The sequence below is a fragment of the Mastigoproctus giganteus genome, chromosome 6, assembly GCF_048544385.1.
Source record: "Mastigoproctus giganteus isolate SK-2022 chromosome 6, ASM4854438v1, whole genome shotgun sequence".
Classification (NCBI taxonomy): domain Eukaryota; kingdom Metazoa; phylum Arthropoda; class Arachnida; order Uropygi; family Thelyphonidae; genus Mastigoproctus; species Mastigoproctus giganteus.
In genome coordinates, this window is record NC_143580.1 from 11,899,728 (window position 1) to 11,925,362 (window position 25,635).

Sequence of the window (25,635 nt, forward strand, 5' to 3'; positions counted from 1 at the left end):
TTATGTAAACCCCAAACACAAGAGGTATTAGAACCTATAGTACTTAGTACCATGCTTGGGTTGGAGATTGAGAAGACTAAAGAAGATATTTGTTGACATTGGACTTGAACTTCTGTAGACTGTAATTTTCAGGAAATACGTATGAAGGAAGGTTGTTCCAGAAAACGGCAGTTGAATGAATAAACGAGGAAGATGAAGTTGGTTCTGTGAGTTTGGAGTTGGACAGTAAATGGATGTTGGCTTGTGGCAGCACGTGTTTGGACTGTTTTGAAAGAGAGAGTGGGAATTATAGAAACCAATTCAGAAGAACAGTGCCCATGGAAGTATCTGTAGAAGAGGCATGCAGCAGAAACAGTACATCTATGAGACAGAGAGTGGAGAGACTGTTAAAGATGAATCATTAATTAACCTAACTGCCCTTTTCTGAATGGAATCAAGAAGCCTGAGAGAGGTTTTGGGGGCACCACCCCAGATGTGGGAACAATATTCCAAGGCAGGGCGGATTTGCGATTTATACATAGTGAGCAGCTGTTTTGAAGAAAAGTAACGCTGAGAGTGAAAGAGAAAACCAAGTTTTCTAGATGCAGAGGAAGCAATATTTGTAATGTGCTTGTGCCAAAAGCGATTAGAAGAGAGATTATTGTCTACATATAAGGAACTCATTCCTGAAGTTATGCCATGTATTTTTGTGACACCCTGTATAATGATATTGATCTGCCCTTTTTGAGAATGCTTTGTTCAGAAACAAAACAGCAAAGCTATAGTTCTAAAATTGTTCCCATACTTGATGTAAATATGAAGGATCCAGCCAATAAGAAATGACATTATCCAAAAAATTCCGAACTTATCTTTCTTCATTTGGACTTCTTTTGCAATTAAACTGTCTGTAATTAAGGAAATCTGAAAACTTTGTAGAAGCAGACTATTTTTCTTCATTTCCTCCCACTGATGGCCAGGTGCACACAGACTCTGCTGAACTGCTGCCTGCAGTATTTTTAACAATGTCTTTCTCTTATTTGAAATCAACACATGGCTGGTTTTCGAGGTTTCTGCATCTGCCGATGTATTTTCTGTTAATATGCGAGAGATTTAAAAATAAAAAATTCATCAGCTCACTTTTCGATAAAATGGCATAATGACATTATAAAATGCTACTAACAGAATACTGTATACTGCAAGTGCAAAATAATGTCATCCTCACAAATAACTTTACAAAGAATTGTATTTATAGTTTCATACCATTAGTGAAGAGTGGATGATGGAAATCTTCATTGGGGAGTGAACACTGATGCATGCACACAAAATCATAATCAAATAAGAAATTTCATTACTTTTTCATGACTGGCAGACACCCTGCATACTGTTCAGTATTCTGAAAGGAAAATATTGAACTTGTGCTCCAAAAAAAAAAAAAAAAATTTTTTTTTTTTTGTATAAGATGATGGGAAGAAGGAGGTAAGCAATTATTTTAAGACCTGATCCTAACTCGGCAAATACCATATGGAAATTTTAATATTTCCATATGGTATTACATTAAAAAAATAACTTTCTTTCTCTTGCTCAAAATGTCAGCTATAAATTACATACCACTGTTTAATCCCTGTTGGACCAAAAACATTGATAAAAATTCTATCATTTCTACAACTTATCTATATCATCCAGGATATACAGGGTGTCTCAAAAATATTGGTACAAACGTTTAGGGGAGGTAGGTAACATCTAAAGGAATGTGAATCGCATAGGAACCCATAACCGGAAACATCATGGGAAAGTAGTAGCAGAGGCACAAGAAGCAGAAACGACACAAGACATTAATTAGTGGCAAACATTTATTTGACATAATATTAACAATGGAGTACGAGATGCATTTCATGATGTTAACAACAGATGCGCGAAGGTTCCACCATGAGACGCGATGCATGCGTGACACCGACGCAGCATGGATTGGAGGACACAGTCGAACACACCTGGAGTTTCTTTGACAGTAGCAGCAGCGCAGACAAGTCTCGCCACGAGATCCATTTCCGTCTCCACAGGCGATTCATACACGATAGACTTGAGGGCCCCTCATAGAAAGAAATCAAGGCTCGAAAAATCAGGTGAGCGTGTGGGCCAGGCAACGAGTCTACCACAGCCAATCCATCGACGCCCAAAACGCCTGTTCAAATGGTCACGAACACACCTTCCATAATGGACAGGCGCCTCATCACGTTGAAACCAAATGTTGCATCTCACATTTGCTGGAACATGGTCAAGTAACCCTGGTAGAACTTGTTCAAGAAAGATCCAATATTTAGCGGAGTTCATGCGGGATGGTAACAGCGAAGCAATGTTGTGCCGCATGGGGGCGCACACAGTGTGGGCCCTCTGCTAATCCATACACTAGGTGCATGTCTGCCAGCTCACAGTTCGATGCATGCTCTTCGTGCGGCGACTACTGCTTGAATGAGTAAACCAGAAATTTTCCCTCTCGTGAACTGATGAACAGCACCGTGTACCGACTTACGGCGACGTTTCCGGTTATGGGTTCCTATGCGATTCACATTCCTTTAGATGTTACCTACCTCCCCTAAACGTTTGTATCAATATTTTTGAGATGCCCTGTAGATGTTAATTGTAACATTAAATTATAAAAAAACAAGAAATTTTAAATAAATCTGAAGTTTTTCTAAGAAATGTCCATTAATGAGATGCTACTCTTAATTATAAATGCATTAAGATGAGGAAGTCTGCCTCACACTTCATTTTTTTTTTTTCTTCTTCTGACAAAGGGAAATAACTGTGTAAATGGACGAAACATGCAAACAGCACCATAATGTAAGTTCATGTTGATCTTGTGGCATTTTTTCATAACCATTACTTAGTGTTGTTGTTGTTGTTATTTGGTTTTTTAGGAGCATTAGCAACTAAGGCCATATTGCTCCGGTGCGGTGGTCATTCCCTGACCTTTCCGCATGTTCCGTATTTGGTGGTGACGGGCTCGAACCCCGGTCTAATCAAGAAGGGTGTGCTACGCACTGCTGCTCCTTCCCACCTGGCTACGGAGGCGCCTCTTACTTAGTGAAGCTGCCTATAAAAGTATACAGTAAACCCTCGCTATTCGCGGTATCTGTATTCGCAGTTTCGCATATTCGCGATCGCCGATTTAATATAAAATGAAACCTTAAAAAATGTGAATTTTAAAGCGCCGTGAATATTTTTCCGCCATAAAAAAACATGGGCGTGGCTAAAATTATCTTTCCCAGTCAAAACAGCGCTCAGTGGGTGGGGGGAGAGGATTGACAAAATCGCGAGCGTGGATGTTTCTCGCTAATCCTTGTTCACTATGCGTTATGCGCTTGTCATGGAAGGTTTCGTCGTTTGCTTTTAATTTATATGCTTATAAATTGAATAAATTTATCAATTTATAAATTGATATGCTTACAAAAATGATGAATCTACCGTTTTGCAGTGTAAAACACTTTTTCGAGTGTGTTAACGGAAGAAAGTGACTTTATTGTGGACAACTTCTTTCTAACCCCTACAAAAATATGGCTACGAATAACAAGAGAAATGTGAAAATATCGAAGAAGGTGATGACATTAGCGAATAAAATTGAGTTATTAGATAAAATCTCTAATGGTGAAAGTGTCTCCTCAGTGGCAAAACATTATAAAATCAATGAGTCAACGATACGATCAATCAAAAAAATCGGAAGAAAAAAATCCGCCATAGTGTCCGTGAAACGCACTAATTGCTTCAAAAATTTGCTCTGTAACTCTTGATGTTAAATTAGAAAAAATGGAAAGGCTTTAAATCTTTGGATAGAAGACCGAACTCAAAATGAAATTCCATTAAGTTAGCATCAGCATTAGTAGAGGCATTTGATGCAAGAAAGCAAGCTTATGCAGCATCAGCCAAAAAAACAACCCACTTCCACTTCACCCCTCTGTTCGTTCAAAATACCTGTCCAGCTGAGCCTTAAACTTATTTAGGCTATCAACCTCCACCACAAGGGATGGAAGTCTGTTCCACCAACCAACCACCCGCTGGCTAAAGGCAAATTTCCGCACGTCTATCCTACATGTCTTTCCTCAATTTGAATTTATGCCCTCTCAGGTGATTTTTCTGAGCTAGAGGAAGAATCCCATCAGTATTAAGCATGCTTAAACCATTCAAGGCTTTATACACCTCTATCAGATCACCTCGCTGGTGCCTAGTCTCCAGACACTGTAATTTGCAAAACTTAAGCCTTTCTTCGTAAGAGCACCCCTTTGTTCCATTCACTAATCTTGTTGCCCTTCTCTGTACTCGTTCCAGCAGCTCTACATCCTTCTTGAAATGAGGCCTCCAGACCTGTATACAGTACTCTAGGTGTGGCCTGACCATCGCCTTATACAATGGAATAATCACCTCCTTATCCCTGCTGGAAAAATTCCTGTATATCATTGACAATACTCCATGAGCTACTCTTGCAGCCCGTCTGCACTGCTCAGAGAACTTCATATCTGCCTGCACAACCACCCCCAAGTCCCTTTCATTCTCTACCACTGTCAGTGTAGTACCACAGAGTTGATACGTTGCTCTGGGGTTGCTGTTTCCCATGTGTAGTACTTTACATTTGTCAATGTTAAACTTCATTTGCCACCTCTCAGCCCATCTGCTCAACCTTTCCAGATCCTGTTGCAGCAGCAGCATAGTGTCAGTAGTGTCCTTGACAACCCTGCCAACCTTTGTATCGTCTGCAAACTTGGACATTAAGCCCGATATACCATCATCAATATCATTTATAAATACAGAAAACAATAATGGACCCAACACTGAGCCCTGAGGGACTCCACTAATAACATCAGTCCACGATGAGCAGTGTCCATTGATAAGTTCAGTCATCATTCGTGAAAAGGCAAAACTCCTTTATCAACACTTCAGCAAAACTGGTGATAGCACTGGCGGGATAAGTTTTTTTAGCTAGCAAAGACGCTGGTTTGAAAGATTTGTTTGAAATTTCTAATAAATATTACATTTAATATTATATTGTTTCTTATTTTCATTTCAATGCCATATGCTTGCATTTCACTATGTACATAGTCATATTATGAAGATATATATAATACATACATAGACAAAATTTTAGACTAGTTTTTGTTATATATTTTATACTTTGGAACGGAACCCCTTTATTTCTATGGGAGCCATAACTCAGTATTCGCATTTTCGGTATTCGCAACATTTCTCAGGAACGTAACCCCCACGAATAGCGGGGGTTTACTGTAATTAGATTTTCTATATCTATAATATTAATTTACTAGTATGGATTTTTTTTCCATTTTGGAATCCTTTTAAAATTAATCTGTTTGGTTTATTAGCATACTTTTTTTAAAAAATTTTAATAAAACAAAAAAATTCACTCACTATATATATTTAATATAAAGCTGGTTCCATCAAATTTTAAGGCTGTGTTGCTGGCATTTCAAACATATGATTATGGAGAGCCCAATAATTTGCCCTTGTTTTTAATGCCAATCTGTAATTTGAGCTCCTAACTTATGCCACTCCCATATTAACAAAGTAATATTCAACCAAGAAAATTACCATTTTTGTAATCTGTATCATTTAATTCAGAATAATCTACATGACAACACATCTTGAGTGGTTTATTATTATTATTATTTTTTTTTTTTTTTTTTTTTTTTAATTTCAAGCTCAAGATAGGTAAAAGTTAAAGCATCTACTGTGCATGGTAGGACTCAATCAGTCAGAAAATGAACTGAGTATCAATATCATAACTTCAAATTTTCATACTGGGTAAAAGAAACAATTTTAACAAGTAGGTTTAATACAGTTCATCCATCACTTTTTTTTTCCCAAGGGATACCTGGAATTTAAAATAAAATTTATGAGACAAACAAAAGAAAAAAAAAAAAAAAAAAAAATACTGGTGGATTTATAATGAATAAGGTCAAAACAAAATCTTTAGTTTTAACACTTCACAGAATACATATGAATAATCTAAATTTCTTTGCAATGAATTTTGCCCCTTCTCATTATGAAATTAGTAGTTCAGCATACAAGTTTAATAGGATTTCGATATGACATCATTGATACTTGGATACATGAAGTCATTTAGAAGTGACAACGTAGACAGGAATCAAAAATAATGTTTTAAAGATAATTACCCATCTTCCTCATAGAAACACTTATTCAGATAATGCTTTTCTTGTTTTCCCTATGCAGTTGTATACTGTTACATTCCTTTAATTAATTAATAAAAGTTTAAATCCACTAACAGAACAGGATCACCATTAAGCATTACCAAAAGTATATACCTACTAAACCTTTTGAATACTCTATCATATCCAAATTAAATCCTTTGCTCCATGTTTTACTATAATCCTTTCCACTTGTTTCATTGCATTCAGTAATTAGTCATTTAAAAACAATTCAGCAAATCCAAATTAACATTAACTTAAAAGTGAGAGAATTAGTGTACATCTGCAACAAAAAATAAATAAAAAAAAAAACAAATAAAATTAAAATTACAGTGTTGAAAACACTGTCTTATTATTATTTTATTATAGGTTTCACTTTTCATGTGTATCATTAAAAAGTATGGCTAAAAAAAGGGGGGGGGGAAATAAGTCTCTTACTGTTGGAGTATGCAGAACACTGATGCTCAACCACAAGATCCTGCAAACTATTGTATGATAGTCATTTTCACCTTATTCAAGAGTCCCAGAATTTTTTTTATAGAACACAAGGAGGGGGAAGAGGGTTAAAATGATCAAGAATGGCCTAAAATAGTTATAATTTAAAAAACTTAAAATAATGAGGAACAAATATTTGCTTTTCTTACAAAAGAAATGTTGGGTGATATATACCACATACCAATTTGTGAAACACTGGTCAGAATGCCATGAAGGCTATCACTGGCACTTTGCTGCATAGTTGCAATTTAAAAATAAATAATTATTTATAACTGTATTTCCCTCAAAATATTAAAATAATGGATGGTATTACAAAGCACAGTCGAAACTTTGCTGAATAAACTTCGACTGAAGTTTATTCAGCAAAGATGTTGCTCCAGTGTTATCACAGCAAAGATGCCCCTCCAGTGTTATCAGAGCAAAGATACTTCTTGGTACAGATTGCAGCAGTGATCATCAGCTACTTTACATTAATATCAAGCTGAAGCTGAAAAAGATCATGAATACTGTTATCCCTAGACAACTGGACACAGAAAATATTCCTAACGATTATAAAATTGAAACAAGCAATTGTTTTCAAGCTCTATTAAAACTGGATGGAGAAATGCTGCCTGAGGAAATGTGCAAAAATATAAAAAGCGTTATTAAGGATTCAGCAAATAGATACATTAGAGAAAGCCATGGATTACAGAAGCCACTTTTAAACTTATTGAACAGACAAGAATTGCAAAAGCCCAGGGTGTACAAGGAAATAAAAAGTATCAGAAACTGAGAAAAGTCGTCAAGTGCTGTTTAAGCCAGGACAAACAGGATTATATCAATCAAAAGTGCAAAGAAATTGAATACCACAATAAACAAAACAACACTAAGAAGATGTATGATGTTATTTTAAGTCCTTAAGACAAAAATTCCATCCAAAATTTAATGTAATTAAGGACTCCAAGGGCAAAATTGTAACAGAGGAGAACACAAAGGAAAGTGGAAAGAATACTGTGAGCAACTCTTCATAGAACCTGCTCAAAAATGTGATCCTGAACCAGTTCCACTGAAGGAAGAAGTCGAAAAAGACATCTACATCTGAGGACTGATGTGTGGCAAGTCAACCTGGAATTCATGAAATCCAGGCAGAATTCATTAAAGATACAAAAGAGTGCCGAGTTTTTTTCAGAAACTGATTGTAAAGATCTGGGAAATGGGACAGTGGCCATCAGATTGGAAGAAATCAATTTTCATTCCCTTATCAAAAATAAGCATATCTGAAAGTTGGTTCAAATTATAAGACTATATTAGCCTAATTTCTCATGCTAGCAAAATTATTATTAAAATCATACTAAACAGAATTTGAAGAAAACTTGAAGAGCAAGCAGGTTTCAGAAAGGGCAGAGGAACAAGATCTTAAGCCTACATCTGATTGTTGAAAAATGCAAAGAATTCAATGGCAATTGATTGTGTTCATTATGAGAAATGATGACTAACATGGGATTCCCAATCCACATATTCAGCTGATTAAGCTATATACAAGGAACTGTAAGAACCAACATGGAAAACAACAGACTTTTAAAAATCAGTAAAGGTGTCAGACAAGTCTGCATTTTGTCACCTCACCTTTTTAATCTTTATGCTCAAGATATTATCCATGAAGCTTTGGAAGATTTAGACACTGGCATGAAAATCGGAGGACAAAAATAAACAACCTTTGTTATGCAGATGATACTACGCTAATTTGCAATTCCAAAGATCATCTGAAAGAACTCTGAGGAGAGTATGTGAAGCAAGTAAGAAAAAAAGGACCATTTCTGAACGTGAGTAAAATTGTAGTGATTAGTGATAATCTCGGTCCCAGCAAAGTGAAGGTTAAAGGGCAAGATATCAAAGAAGTTGATGAATTTGATTATTTAGGATAAAGAATAAATAAAAATGGTGACTGCTCAAATGATGTAATGAGAAGACAGGCAACTGTTAAATCATTGGTCACTAATCTGATGAAATTATGGAGAGATAAAGATCTGCCCCTAAAGATGAAACAGAATCATTGATCTGATAATTTTTCCAGTTGCCATATATGGATGTGAAGGATGAACTCTGAAATGAGTTGACAGGAAGAAAATTAAGGCATTTGAAATGTGGTGTTGCAGGAGAATACCACAAATTTCTTACCTTGATCGAAGAACAAACGAGTATTGAATAAAATTGGCAAGCCTAAAATTCTTCATAGCATCAGCAGAAGCCGCCTCAAATTTTTGGACGCACAGCAAGGAGGGTTAACTTTCTGTTGAAGAATATAATGGAAAGAAAAATCAAGGGGAAGAGGAACAGAGGAAGACCTGCAACTAGGTGGAAGGATGGGATCAGTGACCTTCTGGGCATGATAGTTTGCAATACTGCTCAGAGAAGATTGATGCAGTTGGAGGAAATTGTTGGTGGCCATAACAGCTCCTCATGGAGCTACATGACTAAAAGAAGGAGATTACAAAGCCCAAAACGTAAAACTTTCTGCTCCTATTTCATGCTCTTATTTTAAAAACACTGAATGGTGCATAGTGCATATCAACATGCCTGCTTATGTCACTATTATTGAATTTCTGATTGCAACTGCTTGAGGAATTACTTCCTAGAAAACAGATTCAATTTGTATCTTTAATGATTTGCTCTATATATGAATGGACACTTTGCTCTATATATGAAATTACTCCCTAGAAAACAGATTCAATTTGTATCTTTAATGATTTGTTCTATATATGAATGGACACTTTTTTTTTTAGCTCCCATACAGCAAAATAAATACAGCTAGGTGGCAATTAGTGCAGATAAGGAGTCCGTGAAGTGGTTGCATTATTCGAATTCGCACTAATTCATGTTATAATTATGGGTAAAATATGGTAATTGGTTCCAGCTTGACAGAAATAGGCAATGAAAAATTTTAAACATAAGTTTTTATGTTTATTTATGAAATATTACAATAAAGGATAAAAAGAATATACTTATAATTTAATTGTTAACAAATTAAGAGTACTGTAATTATAGAAAGCAAAATAAAAACAAAAAAAAAATTCTAAACATCATTCCTAAAAGAAAGCTTATACACTGACAAAAACATCTTTGTCTTTTGAAATACTTTAGCAGTGTAGACTGAACTGTTTTCTCTTTTTTTAAATCTTTATACATATGCTCGTTAGACACAGAGTGCTTTATCCATATCTCGATGAATTTGCAAGCTTCGATTGAGATTAGGGTCAGCATCCATAATTTTTTGCTTCACGACTTCTACAGCTCAAAAGATATCTTCGAATTCCTCGAGAGAGAACTCCTTCACTTACTGCTCCTTCAATCATTATTTCCCTTTCTGTGGCATACTTGTTCATCATTACTTTTGTTTTAGCCATATTCATCTTTAGTCCAAAATCCTTACTAAATCTGCAGTAGTAGGCCTTAAATGTTGCATGGTTCCTTGATCCATGGGCTTCAACAAAAATGTTGTGTTTTTTGTCGCAGCCCATATTGAACTGAGTGCAGTTGGATGACCTGGAGCATTATCTAAAATCAGTAGTACTTTAAATGCGATGTTGCTTTCCTTGCAATATTTTTCAACAGATGGCAAAAATAGCTTGAAAACCAATCAGTGAATACAGCTGGGGTAACCTATGCTTTCTTATTTGAGTGCCAAATAACTGGAAGTGATCTATGGTTGTAGCCTTTTAGAGTGTGAGGATTTGGAGACCAATAAACAAGCATCAGTTTCAATTTAAAATCACCTTGAGCACTGCCTCTCAATAAAAGTGTTAGGCAAGCTTTAGACACTTTAAATCCAGGTTGAGTTTTTTTTTTTTTAAAAAGTAAGTTCTGGAAGACTTCCTTTTCCAGAATAAACTGGTTTCATCCACGTTAAATATTTGTTGTTCAGTGTATCCACCATCTTTGATTATTATTTTTTATTATTTTTTTAAAACTTCAGGATCTTTAGATGCTGCATCCTCATTTGCACTGGCCACCTCACTGGTAATTTTACTAGTGAGGTGGCCAGTGAATGGCTGCTCTGCTAAGAGGAATGCGCTTTTGATTGCAATCCTCAATCCATATAGTTAAAAGACGCTCCATTTCTATTATTGTAACACTTCTTTCCTTGTAGATGTTTGCAAACCACAAAAAGCTGATTCAATTTTACCCTTTTCTTTTATTTTCCCTGTGTGTTTTATAATATTCCATACTGTAGATACAGTTGAGTTGAGGATATCGTTTTGATAAGAATGTCCTTTACTTGAGTTTGCTGCCTAATCCATGTGTTTCTCTTCTTATCTAACAGTCTAATTCCCAATATAATCCATTCTATTCAGAATGCCTGTAGATACAGACATTCTGACATCTTGTCCTATTTTAGAGTTGCTATGACCACATTCATGTCAGTCAATCACATCAAATTTTTGATCTAATCTAATAACAAGCCTCTTCTTTTTTTGCGCTCGCAGTGTTTTTATCTGAAGGAATCTTCCTTTTGTCCATTTTGTTAAGGGCACTTCTTAAAACGATTAAAACAAATCACGAAAACCAACGTATATTATGACAGAGCAGCACACGCAAAGATAAACAAGTGCAGACTGAAGTAGCAGCATCTAAAACCCTAACGATACCCTCAACTGTGCATGCACTAGCCTTGCATTAAATGAATTTTGGATCGCATTAAACGCGACCTGGTATCGTTATACAATTTGCACTAAATCAAATATCGCATTATTCAAACTTGCATTAATTGTGACCTAGCTGTATGTAGAAAACTATTTTATAAGTAAAAAATCTTTTAAATAATAATCTAGAATTATTTTAGAATTTATAAATAAGTTTTGTAACACTGCTTATGAGAAACAAGATCACTGCAATCTCTTACTAAAACTACCCATACAAAACAGGCAGGGTTATCTTGTACAAATTTTTAAATCTTTTGAAAATACCAAACAGATTACATCCAAAAAATCTACACATAACCCTACTGTTATAGTCAGTCTTAGCTTTGGAATGGAAACACAGCTTCTATAAATGTTAGATTAAGTGATCTTTGGAGGTTATTAAATGTTAAGGACTACAGAGAATCTCTGTAACTGAAAAAGCAGAGCTACATACACAGGAAATAGGAAATTACTTATCTATTTATTCGTTTGTGTTAAGCTGAGAGGTGAATTATCTGAATCATGCAAGGAAATTACCCAAATCACTCAAAGAAAATGCCATCCAAATCTGAAGTGTTTTAATAATTTTTTAGATCAATGATATATATAGTTATGCTCAAAATTGCATGACTTGCAAAATTCACTTTCTGCCAAATTTTCTGACTTCTGCTAAATTTGACGATATATCATATACATTTTGTAACAGTATTACCCTATTGCATCATCCATCTCTAGCAAGCTTTCTAAGATGTCATGTGCCGTAAATCATTGTCACCCTAGTGGCAGCATAAATACAGTCAGTGGATAAGCCACAAGCCAAGTATTCTGTGCTATTGCAATAGTTTTCACAATTAACTCCACATAGAAAAAGTGCTGCTGCTATATTGAATACAGAGGGACATTCACACGCATGAAACAGATAAAAGAAGTCACAGTAATCAGTCAACAGGGGCACATTTATTTTGAAAATTATCAGAAACTGGCAGTCTAAACAGAAAGAAAGGAAGTGTACATCCATGAATATCGTCTGCAGCAGAGAATAGATTTCTGGTCCATCTGTATGTCCGAAACAGATGATCCTCATCGACAGATCTCAAAACAGTACGGGAGGAGAGAATACCAAAGTAAAGACAAGTACTACTGCAGTACATAGGTGCCTTTTTTCATCAAGATTAATAGCATGTCACCCAAGAAAAATCCACTTTTGATGCAAAAAATGCAAGTCCAGCAGCTAAAGTGAGAAAAAGAGCATGCTAGTTGGTCTGGTCTGAGGATCAATGGAAATGTGTTATTTTCTCTGATGAATCAAAATTCAACTTGCATGGTTCGTACATCCAGCACACCGTTCAATAAAGAGAAGAATTTTATCTTGACTGTATCATCTCCACATTGAAACATTCTGCATCTCAAATGATATGGGGCTGTATTTCACACAGAGGAGTCAGCCATCTTGAATTTTTAAGGGTACAGTGAATGCTCAGGCATACAAGGACATTCTTGAGAAAATATTACTTCCCACGATTAGAGATCACTATGGGGCATTGCTAATTGCAATTTTTCAGGATGACTCTGCTCCAGGTCACAGAGTCAAAACCATAAGTGCTACTTCATAAAATTAGCAAATGTTTTAAATTCTTCTGCTCCTATGCTTATCTTTAGTGACACTCCAATTTCTAGGCAAAAGGATATATCTCTTTTGGGGATTACCCTGACTTCTAATCTCTCTTGGCACAAGCACATTACAAATATTGCTTCCTCTGCATCTAAAAAACTTGGTTTTCTCTTTCGCTCTCGGCGTTACTTTTCTTCCAAACAGCTGCTCACTCTGTACAAATCGCAAATCCGCCCCGCCATGGAATATTGTTCCCACATTTGGGGTGGTGCCCCCAAAACCTCTCTCAGGCTTCTTGATTCCATTCAGAAGAGGGCAGTTAGGTTAATTAATGACTCATCTCTAACAGAGTCTCTCCACTCGCTTTCTCATAGACGTACTGTTTCTGCTGCATGCCTCTTTTACAGATACTTCCATGGGCTTCTATAATTCCTGCTCTCTCTTTCAAAACAGTCCGAACACATGCCACCACCAGCCAACATCCATTTACTGTCCAACTTCAAACCCACAGAACCAACTTTTCATCTTCCTCATTTATTCATTCAACTGCCATTTTCTGGAACAACCTTCCTTCATACGTATTTCCTGAAAATTACAATCTACAGAAGTTCAAGTCCAATGTCAACAAATATCTTCTTTCGTCTTCTCAACCTCCAACCCAAGCACGGTACTAAGTACTATAGGTTCTAATACCTCTTGTGTTTGGGGTTCACATAAAAAAAAAAAAAAAAAAAATTTATGAAATGCCACACTCTTGCTTAAATAAATGTAATTTATTTTGCTGTCTTTACTGTCCCCACAGGTGCAAAAATGGTTGAAGGATAAATCAATTTCCACAATAACATGCACAATAGCATGGCTGAAGGATAAATCAATTTGCACAATAGCCTGGCTGGGCCTCAATAACAGTCCAGACCTCAATCCAGTTAAAAATTGTTGGAACAAAACAAATGTTTCAGTAATGCAAAAGAATCCAAAAACACTTAGAGAGCTGCAGGAGACATTATTTCATGCTTGGCACCATGAGATTTCCAAGGAATACATTCAAAACCTTATATACAGTCAATGCCTCGACGATGTGCAGCAGTCAACAAAGCAAAGGGTGGCCAATGAAATATATGTATGCATTTTGTTGTGTTTTTCAGTTAGATATCTGCCTATTGTCCTATTATGAGCAAAGTAATGAAGCAAATGCTGCTTTTATAGGATTTTTGTTATTATATGAACCATAAGTAGCATGCTATTATATTGGACAAAGTATTTATTTCATTGTATATTTACGCATAAGGCATAAAAGCAAATTCTTCTAAAATTAATAGTTTTATATGTGCATGTTCTTTCAGTTATTTCTAAAAGATTAGCTACCAGAATAAGAACAAACAACCTAAAAAATGAGGTGATGTAGTTTTTTTTTAATACTACCCTTAAGTGAAATACTGCAGAGTAAGTTGTGTTTGCAGTTTCCACTTTAATTTAATTTATATTCACTCTAAAAACAAAATATAATCTTAAGGACAACTAGTCTTTAAAAAAAAAAAAAAAAAAAAAATTCTGCAACCAAAGTGACCATACAGATAGATTTTCACACTCAAGCATGCACAAGTTTTGTGGCCAGAAATGGAGCTAATAGAGTTGGCAGTTATGTCTTTGATTTAGCTATCAAAAATTCCAAAGATCTCCATTAATTATGAAGCAAACAGGAAAAGTGCAGAATAATATGAAATTGCTATGAAAATTTCTATTCTAAGCAGCAGAACAAGTTCATGCTGTTCACAAAAAATTCTTGTAACAAAATTTGAAACAAAAATGTAAACTTCCAAAATTATAAACAGTACTGTAGTAGCATTATAAACTTTCAAAAATTGAAATTTTTGCAATCAATTTCATAAGGAGAAAAAAAAAAAAAAAAAAAAAAACGTGCGCTACCCATAATGAATTATATTTTGAGGAAAAAACATAGCACCATACATCCTTTCTTCGATGAGTACTTATCTAGTAACAAAATTTTTTTCCTCACAATGTTTTCTGTTTATATATAATTACTGTTATTACAAATATGATATTTTAATAGCAGCATTTTGATATTAATAAATCTTTATTGCAGCACTGAAATATTTACATTACAAGAGATGCATTATATTTGCATTCCTTCCACAGCTAATGATCAAGGAATTCACAAAGAAAAATTACAAAAGAATAAAATAAAATAAAATGATTAAAACTAAAAAACAGCCATAAATTGATAGCATATAAATTTACCCTTCATTTCTTTTTATTTAGCATAAATAAAATGACAGCAGCACTGAAACCTTTTTTGATTAAAAGTTTTCTTGACTAAAAGGTACAGTGGACCCGGCTTTACGATGGGTTCACTGTACAATCAAATCACTTTACGATGGACTCTCCATAATAAAATATCTTTCACAATACAAAAAGTAGTATGCGTCGGACATTGTGATCACGTTTGTGAATTGAATTTTAATTCTATTTAATTTTTAATTCTATTAAACAAAGCTTAAAAAATATGAATGAAGAGAAGAATCTGGAAATTTATGTTTCTAATATGATTTCAGTGAAGGGGAAACACATTTCGCCATAATACGGTAAAAACACAATGAAGTCCAATTATCGCAAATGCAATAAGATCAAGTTTACTACCCATTTATAATGGATTTCACAAAAAAGCCCAATAAAATGGAAACTGCAAATTGTTTTTATTGTTTTATGGTAGTGACCTCCAATAATAATTGGAGGTCACTACCACAGATTCTTATAACAAAACACAGTAATAAACGGCGAAAGTTAAGCATTTTAATGATTTGAATTGGTTTTTTGAAATTTGACTCTATAAAGTGGCTGATTTTACTAACCAGCGGATCATTGGCACCTACTTATTTCACTTAACGATGGCTTGCAATTGTCTGAATGGACCACGTGGTCCTTTCTTTCAGCCAACAGTAGCATTTGTATCTTATAGGTGGAATGATTTTTTGTGTTGTGCTTACTTTCCATAAATTTACTGTATTCAATTCTTGAAATACAACATCGTGTAAACTGATAATATGGCCCCTAAAGAGCACAGTAAGAAAAAAATTTCAATTAAAATTAAACAAGAAATAATGAACAAACATGATTGATGGAGCTAAAATTAGTTCATTGGTGTGTGAATATGGTTTTTCCCAGTCAACCACTTTAACATAGCAAAACAAAAAGAAAACCTTAAAAAAGTTAAAGTGATGAATCTAACACAGTCCAAAAAGGCAGAGAACTGATTGTAGAAATGGAAAGGCTTTTGTTGCTGTCGATAAAATAAAAACAAATGAAGAGTGATACAGTTCCTGGACAATACATTTGCAAATGTGTAAAGCAGATTTTTGAGGACTTCAAGACTAAAACACCTTCAACTAATGATATGCGATATTAGCATTTGTAAAGGCACATGATAAGAGAAAGAAAGCTTATATAGCATCAGCCAAAAAAAAACAAAAAAAAAACCCCTTCTCATTTCACCCATCCACCTGCTCCAAATGTTTGTCTAGTTCTTGCCTTGAATCTATTTAACCTATCAACTTCTACGACAGATGGAAGCTTGTTCCACCAATCAACCACCCGCTGGCTAAAGGTAAACGTCCGCACATCTATCCTACAACTGTCTTTCCTCAATTTGAATACATGCCCTCTCAGGTGATTATTCTGAGCAAAAGAAAGAATCCCATCGGCATTGAGCATGCTCAAACCATTCAAGGCTTTATATACCTCAATCAGATCACCTCAAAGGTACCTAGTCTCCAGACACTATAATTTGCAAAACTTAAAGCCTTTCTTCATAAGATCAACAATTTGTTCCATTCACTAATCTTGTTGCTCTTCTCTGTACTCATTCCAGCAGCTCTACATCCTTCTTAAAATGAGGCCTCCAGACCTGTGTATAGTACTCAAAGTGTGGCCTGACCATTGCCTTATACAAGAGGATAATCACCTCCTTATCCCTGCTAGAAAAATTCCTGTATATCATTGACAAGATTTGAATTCTAGGTGGCAATTACCCCCAGGTCCTTTTCATTCTCTGCCACTGGCAGTGTAGTACCACACAGTTGATATGTTACTCTGGAGTTACAGCTTCCTATGCAGTACTTTACATTTGTCAATATTAAACTTCAGTTGACACCTCTCAGCCCATCTGCTCAACTTTTATAGATCCTGTTGCAGGAGCATACTGTCATTAACAACCCTGCCGACCTTCATACTGACTGCAAACTTGGACATTAAGCCTGATATACCATCATCAATATCATTAATAAATACAGAAAACAACAATGGACCCAACAATGAACCCTGGGGGACTCCACTAATAACATTATTCGATGAAGAGCAGTGTCCATTAATTACCACTCTGTCTTCCCCCACTCAACCATCCCTTTATCCATAGCAGCAATTTACCTCCAATGCCACACTGCTCAAAGTTGTGCAGCAATATTCCATGTGCAACAGTATCAAAAGTCTTTCTAAGATTCAAATATATAATATCAAAATTATTCTTTGCATACAGTTGCTTTGTGCCCATATCATAATAAAAAAGGTAACCTGCAGCCATTATCAACCCACTGCAGGATGGAAGCCTCTTCAACAATTCATGCTGAGGGAAATGGACCATAATCTGCCACGCTGGTCCAGTGCAGGTTGGCAGATCAACCGTATTTAGCAGTCAAGGGCTTGAACCCCTGTCTACTCAAAGATCGTTTGCTACTGCACTCCCACTCCTGACCACTCAGCTACAGAAGCCCAGATAATATCCAATCAAATTAATTAGACAAGACTTCCCCTTATCTCTAGGAAATAAACTCATACACCGACCATTGAACAAAATTTACTGTAACTAAAATTTTTACAAATAGTATAAAAATATAATATAAAACAAATTATTTACAATAAACTAATGACTGTACATTACGGAATACTAAAAACTGTAATAAAAGATCGTTTACAATAAAATAAGCTAAAATATAAAATTAAAAGCGCTAAAAACCTGGAGCTTTCGAGAGTGTCAGCTCTCTTCTTCAACAGTAATATAACTTTCTGCAACATCTCCTTAAATAGCAGGTTCACGGTACTTCCATACGTGGTATTTCTCCACGTGGTTCAATTGGCACGTGGTCAGAACCGGAAGCGGAAATGTCTCGGGTACGTGGCAAAGAAAATCGTTCAACCGAATTTAATACAATTGTTTCAAAAATAGGATGAATACGCATGCCTCTATCTCTATTCATGGTATTCTTACTGGATGAACCAATCCGTAAACCCTCGAGCCATTTACACTCCCAGTATCCGTGTGCATGATCCAAAATAATAGCATCCTCCGGGGAGATTTGATGCTGCTTCTCCCAAAAATGCTCGGCCACGGCAGACTTACTGTAATCAGCGATTCTTATGGCATTTAAATGTTCCCCCAGGCGATCCCTAAGCCGTCGTTTTGTTTCCTCCACATAACACTCCGGGCATTCTATTCTATAAATAACTCCACTACTGAGATCTTTTGGTACACAGTCTTTGACCTGAAACACAGCAGTGCACAGCCTCCGCCCAGGAAGCTGTACACAGCGTGTCTTATAACCCCGTAAAATTCTTGCCAGATGCTCAGTAAGGCCCGAATAGTAGGGGATGTATGCGGTGGCTACCAGGACGAACGACTCCCTACGCTCGGACACCCCTCTACTATATCTATCCAGGATCCTCTCGGGGTATCCGCACTTTCTAAGTTCTGCCGTGACACGATTAATTTCTTTCTCTTTATCCTCAGAAATGGTACAGTGTGATCTTACTCTGTCAAATAAAGCTTTTGACACTATTCTTGTATTGTCCAGCTTGTGCTGAATTATAGTGGGTGTATTGACCTCTACACATGGGTTTTTTAAAAAAAACTGACGTCTTAAGCCTTGGAACTTCTGACATCTTAAGGCATTGGAACTTCTGCAAGATAATAACACTTATAAGGTGATCCAGAGGAACCCATTGGTGGGTCTGGAACGGCGAGTCAATAAATTGGTACAATCCTGGTTGAACACGGAGAAGATTTCCAAGGAGAGTTACTGGTCATTACACACTACAGGTAGTCAACTCCCGCGATTCTATGGACTGCCAAAGATTCATAAGGCAGAAGTACCCTTGAGACCTATAGTTTCATATCAGGGTACTTGGCCAAATTAATTGCACCCATAGTGGGGCAGTCCGAGTATGTTGTTAAGGAGAGTAGAGAGTTTGTGAATTTTGTAGGGAATTTGACTATAAATGATGATGAGAGCATGAACTCTTTTGATGTTGTATCTTTATTTACATGTATTCCTATTAATCATGCAGTATATTGTGTAAAAATGGCATTGACCAGGGATGCCTCACTTGGTAATAGATCACTGCTCAGTGTGGAAGATATTTGTACCGGGGTAGAATTATGTCTAGCTAGCACTACCATGTTATTTCAAGGAACTATGTATAAGCAGGTTCGCAGTACGGCCATGGGTTCACCCATTTGTGCCACCGTGGCCAACTTGGCCATGGAGGAGTTGGAAAGTAGGGTTTTTAGTGGGTGTTCGTATCCTATCAGGAATTGGAGAAGATACGTTGACGATACTTTTGCCCTGGTCCAGAAGGGGAGGGAGGATGATGCCGTTTGCTGGCTTAATAGCTTCTCCCAATTTATACAATTCACCTCAGAGGTGGAAACTGGCGGCACTCTGTCGTTTTTGGATGTATTGGTCTCTAGGGTGGGTTTTAGGCTTAAGACGTCAGTTTTTAAAAACCCATGTGTAGAGGTCAATACACCCACTATAATTCAGCACAGGCTGGACAATACAAGAATAGTGTAGCAAAAGCTTTATTTGACAGAGTAAGATCACACAGTACCACTTCTGAGGATAAAGAGAAAGAAATTAATCGTGTCACGGCAGAACTAAAAAAGTGCGGATACCCCCAGAGGATCCTGGATAGATATAGTAGAGGGGTTTCCGAGAATAGGGAGTCGTTCGTCCCGATAGCCACCGGGACGAACGACTCCCTATGCTCGGAAACCCCCCACACATCCCCTACTATCCGGGCCTTACTGAGCATCTGGCAAGAATTTTTTACGGGGTTATAAGACACGATGTGTACAGCTTCCTGGGCAGAGGTTATTTGGTTTTTAGGAGCATTAGCAACTAAGGTCATATTGCTCGGGGATATGCGGTGGTCATTCCCTGACCTTTCCGCATCCTCCGTATTTGGTGGTGACGGGCTCGAACCCCGGTCTAATCAAGAAGCGTGTGCTACGCACTGCTGCTCCTTCCCACCTGGCTACGGAGACGCCACCTGGGCAGAGGCTGTGCACAGCTGTGTGTCAGGTCAAAGACCTTATACCAAAAGATCTCAGTAGTGGAGTTATTTATAGAATAGAATGCCCGGATTGTGGGGAGTGTTATGTGGGGTAAACAAAACGACGGCTTAGGGATCGCCTGGGGGAACATTTAAATGCCATAAGAACCGCTGATTACAGTAAGTCTGCCGTGGCCGAGCATTTTTGGGAGAAGCAGCATCAAATCTCCCCGGAGGACACTATTATTTTGGATCATGCACACGGATACTGGGAGCATAAATGGCTCGAGGGTTTATGGATTGGTTCATCCAGTAAGAATACCATGAATAGAGATAGAGGCATGCGTATTCATCCTATTTTTGAAACAATTGTATTAAATTCGAATGAACGATTTTCTTTGCCACGTACCCGAGACATTTCCGCTTCCGGTTCTGACCATGTGCCGATTGAACCACGTGGAGAAATACCACGTGTGGAAGTACCGTGAACCTGCTAATGCATCTCCAATTCACAAAGGAGAATCAAAGGGTGACAAGTAATTACAGACCTGTTTAACTTCTGTTCTGGGGAAATAATGGAGTCGCCAGTTAAAGAAGCATTGCAGGATCATCTAGACAAGACTGCAGTAATAATTCAGATGGGTTTGTTAGGGGGAAGTCTTGTCTGACCAATTTGATTGGATACTATGATGTGGTCACAAAGGAACTAGATGCAAAAAAATTATTTTGATATCATATACTTAAATTTCCAGAAAGCTCTTGATACTGTTGCACAATGAAGACTACTGTACAAACTGGAGCAGTATTGCATTAAGAGCAAGTTGCTATAATGGAGAAAAGAATGACTGAGTGGGAGAAGACTATTAGAAGACTATTTGCAAGAATATTTGCTGATGCTATCGAGGCAGTGTTAGGTGGGTCGGAAAACTGCTAGCTTGGGGGGAGACAAAGACTAATGGATTAACAGTAGCCACGGGCAGAGGTGAAAGAGATTCTTGCACTGCTTCTATTGGAATGAGCAGAAGCCTGAAAAACAAGATGCAGGATATTTCAGACACTGCTGGAAGTCATTGCGGTACAAGTAAACACATGGGTTGTGTTAGGGTAGCTAAGAATAGAAACAGGTGCATGTATACTTGCGTGTACACTAATGCTAGGAGTTTAGTAAATAAATTTGATGAATTTGAGGTATTACTCAAAACATCAAAGGCAGATATTGTTGGGATATCAGAGACGTGGTGTCACACAGATATAAGGAATGCAGAACTGGAATTTGGGGAGTACAACGTCTACAGAAAGGATAGACAGGATAGGAAGGGAGGAGGGGTTATGCTATTAGTTAAAAAACACATAAAATCCAAGGAAGTGAAGCCAGTTGACATCGCTGGACAGTGCAGTGTTGAGTCAGTTTGGTGTGACATAAGCATAGGTAAATCAAAATTGAGAGTAGGAGTGTGCTATAGGCCTAATGACTCTGATGAGTATAATAAGATACTGTACAGGGAAATAGAGTGGGCCAGTAAATCAGAGAGTCTTATAATGGGGGATTTTAATTTCCCAGATATTGACTGGAATTTGTGGGTTGGTCACTCACACACTAGCAAGGCTTTTGTGGATTTATTGGATGATTGTTTTCTACACCAGCATGTTCGGGAGGCAACTAGAGGGAGTAATACTCTTGATCTGATTATCAGTAGTGATTCTTCATGCATTAGGAATCTGCAGATAAATGAACCACTGGGTGGCAGTGATCACAGTGTGCTGAAGTGGGATTTACTCAAGGAGTTAACTACCATCAGAGGTAAAGGGAAGGGTTTTTGCTTTCGTAAAGGAGACTATGCTGGTCTGAGACAGTATTTAAATTCTATACAGTGGGACCAACTGATGATGTTACCAACAGCAAATTCAAAATGGGAAGCATTCAAGGAACTAATCTTGGAAGCTACCAGGCTTTACATACCAACCAAGAAATATTGTTCAAGGTTCAGGCCTAAATGGTTGTCAGATGAACTAATGAGACATATGGCAGAGAAGAAAAATGCATGGGATACATACAAATTAATGGGTGACATGGAAGCCTATGATAGATATAAGTTGGTCTGTAACCAAGTCACAAAGGAGATTAGGCAGGCAAAGGCAGATTATGAGAAATCCTTGGCAAAGGATGCAAAGAAAAACAGAAAAGAGTTCTTTACCTATTTAAACTCAAGAAGGAAAGGGATGAATCAGATTGGTCCACTGGATGTTGATGGTTCAACAGTTGAGGATCCAGCTCAGGTGGCTAACAATCTAAACGAGTATTTTGCATCTACATTCACACATGAGGAGTTATTCAGGAAGGGGAATGTCGTAGGTGAAGTAAACATTGGCAGTGAGCTAGATGATTTTCTAATAACTGAGAGGAAAGTGGAGGAGAAATTGTTGAGGATAAACATAAAAAAGGCACCCGGGGTGGATGGGATCTATCCAGTTATATTAAAGGAGGCAGCAAAGGAAGTAAGCAAACCCCTAGCCATAATTATGAGAGCTTCTTTGGACTCAGGGGAGGTACCCATGGACTGGAGATATGCAAATGTAACCCCAATTCACAAATGAGGATCAAAGGCTGACACAAGTAATTATAGACCTGTTAGTTTAACTTCGGTTCCAGGAAAATTAATGAAGGCACTGGTTAAAGAAGCACTGCAGGATCATCTGGACAAGAATTCAGTTATAGCTCAGACACAGCATGGGTTTGTTAAGGGCAGGTCTTGTCTGACCAATTTGATTGGATACTATGATGTAGTCACAAAAGAACTGGATGCAGGGAATAACTTTGATATTATATATTTGGATCTTAGAAAGGCTTTTGATACTGTTGCGCATGGAAGACTGCTGCACAAATTGGAGAAGTGTGGCATTCGAGGCAAATTGCTGCTATGGATAAAGGGATGGTTGAGTGGCAGAAGACAGAGAGTGGTAATCAATGGACACTGCTCAACGTGGACTAATGTTATTAGTGGAGTTCCTCAGGGTTCAGTGTTGGGTCCATTGTTGTTTTCTGTATTTATAAATGATATTGATGATGGTGTATCAGGCTTAATGTCCAAGTTTGCAGACGATACAAAGGTTGGCAGGGTTGTTAAGGACACTACTGATACTATGCTGCTGCAACAGGATCTGGAAAGGTTGAGCAGATGGGCTGAGAGGTGGCAAATGAAGTTTAACATTGACAAATGTAAAGTACTACATATGGGAAACAGTAACCCCAGATCAACGTATCAACTCTGTGGTACTACGCTGACAGTGGTAGAGAATGAAAAGGACCTGGGGGTAATTGTGCAGGCAGATATGAAGTTCTCTGAGCAGTGCAGACGAGCTGCAAGAGTAGCTCATGGTGTCTTGTCAATGATATACAGGAATTTTTCTAGCAGGGACAGGGATGTGATTATTCCCTTGTATAAGGCATTGGTCAGGCCACACCTTGAGTACTGTATACAGGTCTGGAGGCCTCATTTCAAGAAGGATGTAGAGCTGCTGGAACGAGTACAGAGAAGGGCAACAAGATTAGTGAATGGAACAAAGGGTTGCTCTTACGAAGAAAGGCTTAAGTTTTGCAAATTACAAGAGCCTGGAGACTAGGCATCGCCGAGGTGATCTGATAGAGGTGTACAAGGCTTTGAATGGCTTGAGCATGCTCAATGCCGATGGAATTCTTCCTCTTGCTCAGAATAATCACCTGAGAGGGCATAAATTCAAATTGAGGAAGGACGGATGTCGGATAGATGTGCGGAAATTCGCCTTTAGCCAGCGGGCAGTTGGTTTGTGGAATAGACTTCCATCGCTTGTTGTTGAAGTTGATAGCCTAAACAAATTTAAGGCTCAGCTGGACAGGTATTTCGAACGAATTGAGGGGTGAAATGGGAGTAGTGGTTGTTTTTTTTTTTTTTTTCTTTTTTTTTGGCTGATGCTGAATAAGCTTGCTTTCTTGCATCATATGCCTCTACTAATGCTAATGCTAATGCTAAGACAGAGTGGAAATCAATGGACAGTGCTCTTTGTGGGCTAATGTTATTAGTGGTGTCCCCCAGGGTTTGGTGTTTTGCTCATTGTTGTTTTTTTCTATTTATCATAGTGATGAAGGTATGTCAGTCTTAATGCTGTGTTTTGCAGATAACACAAAGGTTGGCAGGGTTTTTAATGACAGTATGCTATTGCAACAGTATCTAGAAAAGTTAGGCAGATGGGCTGAGAAGTGGCAAATGAAGTTTAACTCTGAAAAATGCAAAGTACTGCATATGGGTAGCAGTAATCCCAGAGAAATGTACCAACTGTGTGGTGTTACACTCAGAGTAGTGGAGGTAACTGTGCAATCAGATATGAAATTTTCTGAGCAGTGCAGACAGGGTGCCAGAGCAGGTCATGGGGTCTTGTCAACGATATACAGGAATTTTGCTAGTAGAGATAAGGAGGTGAATATCCCCTTATATAAGGCAATGGTCAGGCCTCATCTTGAGTACTGCCCACAGGTCTGGTCGCCTCAATGTAGGAAGGATGTAGAGTTGCTAGAACGAGTACAGAGAAGGGCAACAAGACTGGTGAGGGGGAACAAATTAAGGCTCTTACAAAGAAAGGCTTAAGTTCAGAATATTGCAGTGTCTGGAGAGTAGGTGATCTGAATGAGGTGTATAAGGCCTTGAATGGATTGAGCAGGCTCAATGCTGATGGGATTCTTCCTCTTGCTCAGATTACAAACCTGAGGGTGTATAAATTGAAATTGAGGAACATCAGTTGTCGAATAGCTGTGTGGAAATTTTCCTTTAGTCAGCAGGTAGTTGATTGCTGGAACAAACTTCCATCCATCGTGGTGGAAGATAATAGCTTAAATAAATTCAAGGAAGTGGACAAACGTTTGGAGCGAATGGATGGGTGAAATGGACAATGGTGATGGGAGGAGTTGGGTTTTTTTTTTTTTTTTTTGGTTGATGCCGCATAAGCTTGCTTTCTTGCATCACATGCCTCTACTAATGCTAATTATCAGCAGAAGATAAGACACTGCCTAGGTCAGCACTCCCAAGTTTGTTGGATTTATTTTAAGCACCTGAACAATGATGGTTACAACAGTGTTATGCACAGAAATAGCTTCTGGGTAAGTGCAAAAGTGCAATCCTCTGGAGCAATGCCATGGTTTCAGCATCAACACACAACTTTGGAATGACATGCAGTGTTCCTATTGTGTCGCACAGTTGTGACTGTCAGTGGTTTGTCTACATTATATATTTTCATGAGTAAATAGCACTAAATTGACATCATGCAATAGTATTTATCAAGTAAAAACTGGGTTTTTATAAGCAACATAATG

General features: G+C 37.5%; 1 protein-coding gene across 1 annotated transcript in view; it reads right to left on the minus strand.

Moving 5' to 3' along the window:
- LOC150083915 (uncharacterized) overlaps positions 1 to 25,635 on the minus strand; it is a 352,627-nt gene that overhangs the window by 146,231 nt on the left and 180,761 nt on the right. The window lies entirely within an intron of this gene.